The sequence below is a fragment of the Portunus trituberculatus genome, chromosome 47 (genome assembly GCF_017591435.1).
Source record: "Portunus trituberculatus isolate SZX2019 chromosome 47, ASM1759143v1, whole genome shotgun sequence".
In the NCBI taxonomy this organism is placed as follows: Eukaryota; Metazoa; Arthropoda; class Malacostraca; order Decapoda; family Portunidae; genus Portunus; species Portunus trituberculatus.
The window spans coordinates 12902318-12910548 of NC_059301.1; the positions used below are offsets into that span (position 1 = coordinate 12902318).

The 8231-nt window shown below is 47.3% G+C and overlaps 1 long non-coding RNA gene across 4 annotated transcripts in view; it reads left to right on the forward strand.

Moving 5' to 3' along the window:
- The first annotated feature begins 1014 nt into the window (after positions 1-1014).
- LOC123520838 overlaps positions 1015-8231 on the forward strand; it is a 31337-nt gene continuing 24120 nt past the window's right edge. For 2 of the 4 annotated variants that reach the window (XR_006679394.1, XR_006679393.1), the window contains exons 1-2: positions 1015-1146; positions 1351-1483. This is a non-coding gene — a long non-coding RNA (uncharacterized LOC123520838). Of the gene's footprint in view, positions 1147-1350; positions 1484-1638; positions 1715-4114; positions 4251-8231 lie in introns of those variants that run through there. The other 2 variants (XR_006679395.1, XR_006679396.1) reach the window with 2 other exon arrangements.

Below are 8231 nucleotides of genomic sequence, written 5' to 3' on the forward strand. Positions count from 1 at the left end.
ATGTATGTATGTATATATATATGTTCCCCTTCTCTTTTTCTCTCTCTGGTTGAGTGGCGGACGTGTGAATCAAGCTACATCAATAAGCGAGCAAGTGGCGTTATCATTCCGTTTCCCCATATAGCCACCTCTCATGACCCACACCCTTGCTTATTTCCAGCAGGTTATCCCCAGTCAGTCTGTGTAACCACCAGTACGGCCACGTAACGCCTCCTACACTAAGGTTGTTCCGATTCGCTCTGTCCATCCTCTGTACATCCGTTATCATGACCAAAACATTTAGTGTCTCTGTCAACTCAGTAATGTGGACGCATATTTCTTGATACATACATGCTAGAAGGTCTTGCTGCGTTCTATAAATCTGTGTTATTTAACCCCTGAGCGACATATCAGGGCATGGTGTGTGTGTGTGTATGTGTGTGTGTGTGCTGATGACAGAAGCGACACTCTAAATAGTAGCTTTAGGGAATTATGTTGAGCATAATTTGACAACACTTGCAAAGCTGCTTCCTTACATCGATCTTCCTATTTAATATTCAGTCTTAAGCATCTTTTTTTTTTTTTTTATTAATATTGACTCACTACTGTAAGAAGGTCGGTTGTGTTTCTCTTCACAAGCGATACAGAGAGCTGGATAAAGGCTGATTAGAATCGCTTTATAGAAAGAGACAAACATCAAGAGCGTCACTGACGATAGGCTGAAGCGTCAGTCAGCTGAACAGTGCACGTGGCAGCTGCAATCTCATGTACAGTAGGAGCAGAGCAGCCTTCATATGAAATTGAAGTGTTCTTCTGATTCAGCATTCAGCTAAACTGATAACTAACTAAGCTACACTATTGCAATTATGTAGTGTAGAAAGAAATGTGACTTTAGAGAGAAGATTGACTTATAACTGCTATATTTAGAAAATTATTGCGCCATCATGTCACATGTTTACCAGTTGAACCTCTATATATATCAATGAAGCATCGAGAGGTGTCAAAACAAGGAAGCGAAGCAGTGCGAGTCCCTCCCCACGCCACGAGCCAGTGTCCTCTGGTGTGTTGTGGGGTGACGTAAATTCGTGTCGGATTCTTCACCATCTCTAAGACTTATTTACGATCAAGGTGAAACTGGACTACCGGAGCGACACAAGATGCCTGTTGGTAAGGATGTTGCGGGTGTGTTGTTTGGATAATAGTGAAAAGCGGTGGCACGCTGCTGGGCCGGGAAGCCTGTGAGTTTCCAGACCGTCTTTTGTAACACTGTTTTAGCATATCCGAGGTAGTTTTACATTACTAGAAATGAATTTCTACAAACTTACTTAATCAAAGGAATTGTGTTAAGGAAATAAAAATTCTGATTCCAAGGGACAAAGCGGTGTGAGTAGAGATGATGGTGGCGGTATTTGGCAATGCAACAATGTAGGCCCTGCCGCCCTGCCGACGCCTGGCCCGGTTATGGAGGCCACCACGGGTTCCTTCATCTCAAACTACCATGTCTGTAAGTATATTTCTTATGTTCTTATGTAAAAGTTTAATCCAGAATATTACATGACTTTATAGAATTATCTGTTTAACCACTGCATTCAGGAGTGTGACAGAGTTAAGCATGTTCCACGTTGCATCTTTTCCCTTGCCTCCCTCGTGCCCCTTCAGCCTCGCCTCGGCTCAGGCATGCACACAACAAGATCACATTAATGATGGAGCTTTTGCAACAAGACATTGGAGATGCTCAGTAGGTCAACACGAGTGAGTAACTTTTAATCACTTGATATAATGGCATTGTGTTAATGGTAATTGTATGTACGTATTCTGCTCAGTTGTTCCTGCTCTGCGTGAAAGCCTCATGAATACCGGCGGGAGGTGAATGTTCAACAGCCTTTGTTCTGCCGCGTTAATGCTTCATGTCACCAACTTTTTCTTGTGCTTAAGACAGACCGACTGTAAATGATGGTATGCTGCGACAAACTCACAAACTCTCTCTCTCTCTCTCTCTCTCTCTCTCTCTCTCTCTCTCTCTCTCTCTCTCGTCGTGTCCTGACTAGCGGCGGCTGCAGACCAATGATTGATTCCCCAATTCGTGCTCTGAGAACAAAAGTTTTACATGTCTTCTTTTTGGCGCAAGACGAATGGTAAAATGTGAAAGAAGTACAGTGGAGTGCTTTTATCACGTTCTCTCTTCATAATTCCTGAAGATTATACGCGAAGCTCCTTGGATCAAAGGACTCTCGAACATGAGGCGCTGTGCCTCAAACACTGCGCTGCCGCGGAGCCTCTGAAACCTAACCGTCTCTGAAGTTTAAATGGAAATAACTTTCTGAACACAAAGGTAATGTTTTATAACATTTAGAGAAACCATCTTTTCAAACACATCTCGCTTAACGGGCTGGCCGTGTCGAGGAAAGAAAGAGTTCTGCATGACTTATATACTCGCGCGTTAACGAAGAATCACCACTCTCGCCAACTGCCTCATACACGCTCCGGACTCAGCCCTTCTCTCCGCTGTCGTCTGCTCCTCACCCGACTGCCGTGCCTCATGTACAGCTGCAAGTCGTCTGGTGGCTGCATAAGCTGCTCAGTGCAAAACGCTCTGTCGTCCCTGATGGCCCACGGCGACGCCATCCGCCATCGCTCAGAATATGATTGCCCGCCGCTCGTGTGCCCCTCCTGAATCCCAACGTCCACCGGGAGGCGAACGTTTCCTGCCACTCAGTTTCCATTTGTGACGACATTTGCTCTGCTCTGCGGAAAGACTTGTAGCAATTAGTGATCCAGCTGTTGCCTCACTGACCTCCTGAGACTCGCTGTGCCACAACAGTGACATTCCGAGAATTTTAACCAAATGGTGACGGTGGTGAAGCACAGGATTACAGCTCAGAACGCCATCCAGCAGCCGTCCCATGGTTGGCGGGTGTCCCCAGCGACCGTCGTCATGCTACGACTCTCACAGGGAACGTCTGGGTTTTCATCTCTGGAATTCCCAACCAGTTCCCATTCCGGTCAGCGCGCCTTTGACGAACACGTCTGATCGGCGGCTCAAGTAGTCGATGGCCACTTCAGCTTCCCGCTGCACAAACCTGTCCCACGCTCTCTACCCACCATGCCGTTACCCACGCCCCGGCCCCCTCCGGCCTCCCCTTCATGGTGTGGCTGCGTCAGAGAGACTGTCTTCATTTTTGCCTTCAAAACCGACAGCCTGGGAGCAAACAGCCAGAGTCAAATCCAGCGCGATAAACTTCCAGTGGCACTATTTAGATTAGCAATGGATGTGGGAGTGTGGTGCGCCGTCCACCGGTGGTCTCCAGTGCAATCTGAGTGTAGAGGTCAGACACACACACACACACACACACACACACACACACACACACACACACACACACACACACACACACACACACACACACACACACACACACACACACACACACACACACACACACACGCATACGCACACACACACACACACACACACACACACACACACACACACACACACACACACACACACACACACACACACACCGCGTAGTGTAGTGGTTAGCACGCTAGACTCACAATCGAAAGGGCCGGGTTCTAATCCCGGTAAGCGACGAGGCAAATGGGCAAGCCTCTTAATGTGTGGCCTCTGTTCACCTAGCAGTAAATAGGTATGGGATGTAACTCGAGGGGTTGTGACCTCGTTTTCCCGGTGTGTGGAGTGTGTTGTGGTCTCAGTCCTACCCGAAGATCGGTCTATGAGCTTTAAGCTCGCTCCGTGATGGGGAAGACTGGCTGGGTGACCAGCAGACGACCGAGGTGAATCACACACCACCACACACACACACACACACACACACACACACACACACACACACACACACACACACACACACACACACACACACACACACACACACACACACACACAGTATACCTATTTACTGTATGTAGAAGACTGCAACTCCTAATAAACGATTGAAAGTGCCCTACCTTTTGAAAGATGTACCACCACCACCACCACCACCACCACCACCACCACCACCACCACCACCTCCTCCTCCTCCTCCTCCTCCTCTTCCTCCTCCTCCTCCTCCTGCTCTTCCTCTTCCTTCCCCAGACGTAACGTTGAAGCTTCCGTCTGATGTTGCTACAGGTGTCAAACCCACACGTCCGCCCAGGCGCCAGGACGTTCCCTCTTTAATGACCATAGCACACACACCACCACCACCGCCACAACTGCCTCCACCGCCACCACCACCACCGCCACAACTGCCCCCACCGCCACCACCACCCCCGCCACCTTCCTCGCCACCACCCCCACCCTGTATAATTCACATGACACCACGCCTGATGCTAATATTATGTACCCTACGACTATATTTAATCATTCATCATTGTCTCTGTCGTAACTTCATATAGCAAATCACTCACACACACACACACACACACACACACACACACACACACACACACACACACACACACACACACACACACACACACACACACACACACACACACACAGACGTGGCAAAAGGAAGGTGAGAGTTTTGTTCTTTAGATATTGATAAAGAAAAGAAACGAGGTGACAGGTGTCCGTTGGTCGGTATGTGAGCGAGAGAGGAGAGAGAGAGACAGAGAGAGAGAGAGAGAGAGAGAGAGAGAGAGAGAGAGAGAGAGAGAGAGAGAGAGAGAGAGAGAGAGAGAGAGAGAGACGCATGGATTAAATATATATAGAGGGACATGAGTAGACAGACAGACAGACAGACAGACAGAATCATGAAAATACAGACATGAAGACAAACTCCTGGAAAACGAGAAATTGACAGGCAAACACACGACACAGAGCAAGCATAGGCAGACAGACAGACAAACAGACAGACAAGGAAGCAGACAAAACAACACACAGACAAATAAATGACTGAACAGACAGAGAAGCAAATAAAAAAATGGACACGTTCATGAAAAGATCTACAAACTTTTTTCTTTTACCACTCCTTTACAACCACCACCACCACCACCACCTCCTCTTCCTCACACACGCTGTCTCACTGTCGGCTTTTCTCATAATCTGCGAGCGCTGTGTTGAATGTCGTACAATATTGACACTGTAAAGTGGGAAAAAGGCTGCAGAGCGCCACTGGTGTGTATCATGCTCTCTGAGGGGGGGCGGGGAGGGCACATGGAGGGCCTGCAGCGTGAGGGGAGGTGAGGGGAAGACACAGGAGGCGGTAAAGGGAGGAAATGTGGCCAGATAACAGAGAGAGAGTGATGTATGGACGAATATATGAACGTATATACACTAAGTCTTCATTGGAGTGTGGCCAGTGAGTTATGAAGAGAGTGATGCGAGTGAGGGGTGGCTTGGAGAGAGAGAGAGTGAGAGAGTGAGAGAGTGACAGGTAGAGCAGGTGAGGGAGGACGCGGGGAAAGGTAGCAAAGAATATAAAGGTAAACGAGGAACAGTTAAGCATGGGAGTGAGGGGAGCTGTGATTCACGGGACAGGAGAAGGAGGAGGGGGAGGAGGAGGAGGAAGCATACGCTGGGAAGAATGTGAGGCCTATTACTTTTAAGAGGAAGGTGACTAGGAGGAGGAGGAGGAGGAGGAGGAGGAGGAGGAGGAGGAGGAGGAGAAAGATGAGCTGGTGTAAGTGACAGAGTAGAGTGATACAGGATGCGGGTAGGCTTAGAGAGTGTGTGTATATTGACTTGTTCTTAATATAAATTTACTGAAAGGGCCTGAGCTGTACTTTTGTCTCCGTGTGTGTGTGTGTGTGTGTGTGTGTGTGTGTGTGTGTGTGTGTAAATATAGAAAAAAATGACGTAAGAAATGGAGAAATAAGAGTAACAGGAAACAAGGAGTAGAAGGAGGAAGAGGAAGAGGAGAGTGAAGAGGAGGAAGATTACATCACATAAGACTACATAGGATGAGGAGAATGAGGAGGGGAAGTAGAGTAGTACTGGAGAGGCGTAGGTGGATGAAAAGGCAGAGGAGAGGAGAGGGGAGGGGAGGGAGAGGAGAGGCAACAGAGGGGAGGGAGCAGGAGGCGTAGCGGCAGAGAGAGCTGGCGAGTGGACGGAGCTCAGGCGGAGAGGATGGAGTGAGGCAGAGTATAAGCCGGCCCACTTCAGAAGAGTGGACCCGCGCGAGCAAAGACTGTCTGAAAATAAAGAAAAAAAAAAAGAGACAAAAAATAAAGGGAGGCAGGAAAACAAAAATAAAATAAAGAAGAAAACAAGGCAATGGATACAGTCACCTTTATTTTTGATAGTGCAACGACTAACGCCCAAGCTTCTGACCCTCTCAAAGCGATCAGTGAAACTATACACGTTTTTTTTTTTAAGTGAAATATAACCAGCCTGGCCTGAATGAAGCGTGTGGAAGTGAATGCGAGGAATTGTATAAGCGGTGTCCCTTGCTTCACCTTATCCCCTCGCTATTGTTCCATCCGATGGGCGTAATGAAAAGTGGGTCTGCTCCTGCTCGCGGTGGTTTGTTTTTCACCCCTTCTAGGATAACAGGGCCTCAATGGTACTCGTCACTGCTAATATTGTTCCTGCTGCTACTACTGCCGCTTTCGCTTCCACTAACCTTGTTTCTACTGTAAGATTTTCTCTCTCTCTCTCTCTCTCTCTCTCTCTCTCTCTCTCTCTCTCTCTCTCTCTCTCTCTCTCTCTCTCTCTCTCTCTCTCTCTCTCTCTTTTGTCGAACTGAAAACCTCATTCAGTGCTCGATGTTTCTTTTTACTGTGTTTAGTCAAGTACAATCTTTTATTCGCTGGTTTCGTTTGTAATAGAGTCTCGTAAATGGTTTTGCAGGCTGAAAATTACATCAACTACTTTCCGTTCTGAGTATTTTCCCGTATCGATAAATAAGAAAATGCATTATTTCAGTGTCAGCAAAATGTCATACTTCTACTACTACTACTATTATTACTACTACTGCTGTACTACTACTACTACTACTATTACTACTACCATCACCACTACCACTACCACTACCACCACCACTACCACTACCATCACCACTACTACCATCACCACCACCACCACTACTACATCCCCCACTGCCACTACTACGCTTATAAAGAACATACTTCTCTCCTTCTACGAAAAAAAAAAACCTTCAATAACCATCCCTCTGAAGAATGATTCCCGGTCGACAAATATTACATACTTGCGTTACATTCATACTGGAAAAGATAGAGACAGGGAAAAGAAAACACAAGACAGAACCTGGAGCTTTAATGATGTTCTCCTTCGCCTCCTTTCCAGGGACAGAGTAGTGCTGACTGAGGCAAGTGTAAATTTAACAACAGCACCGCCTCTCGTTTATATTCCTTTTGTAGTCGTAGGATGCTGGGTACGAGAGGAAGAGTAGGTGGAGGGTGGAAGGTGAAGGGTGGATCAGTGTTGGAGCGCTTGTGTTGTTGGATGGATAAGTGGATGAAGTGAGCGGGTTTCTGAGTGTGAGGAGCTGGTAGTAATGTGGCAAAGAGTGCGATAAATGAGTGGATAAATGGATTAAGTATCTGATGCAGGGAGTTTTCTGGGTGTGAGTGGACAGCTACAGTGGAGAGTGTGAGGCTGGATGAGTGGATAAGCACACAAAAGTTTCCTGAGTGAGTGGATGACTAGTGTGGGAAAAAAAAAGAGGAGAGGATGAGTGGATAGGTGTGCAACTGGATGAGTTTTGGGTGTAGATGGATGATAAAAACGCTGAGATTGAAAGTGGCAGAGTGTGGGTAACTGGATGGGAGTGGTAAGGCAGGTAGCGTTTCTATGAGTGGGTGGATGAAAGTATTGATGAAAGAAACGTGAAAAAGGAGAGAGGGAGGAGTGTGTGTGTGTGTGTGTGTGTGTGTGTGTGTGTGTGTGTGTGTGTGTGTGTGTGTGTGCAATCGTGGGCGGTAAAAGCGAGGGAGCAGGTGGCCGTAAGGGATGTTTTTTTGTAATCCTCTTTCTTGTCCTCGTTTTCGTTTCCATCTCTTTTATTAATTATTTTCTTACCGCCGAGTCTTCTTCCTCGCTGCTGTCCTCGAAATCATCATCCTCTTACGGTCTTGTCTCCATCTTTCCTTTACTCCTCTCTTACCCTCGTCTTCTTTTCCTCCTCATCTTCGTCCCCGTCTTTGTTTATCCTTGTCCATGCACTTACTCCCTTCTTTACCTTCCTCGTCATTACTTCTTGGCTGGTATGTCTCCACTTTTATCCTTCTTCCCTCTCCTCCTCCTCCTCCACCGCCGCTAGCCGCTTCCCCGCCACCCA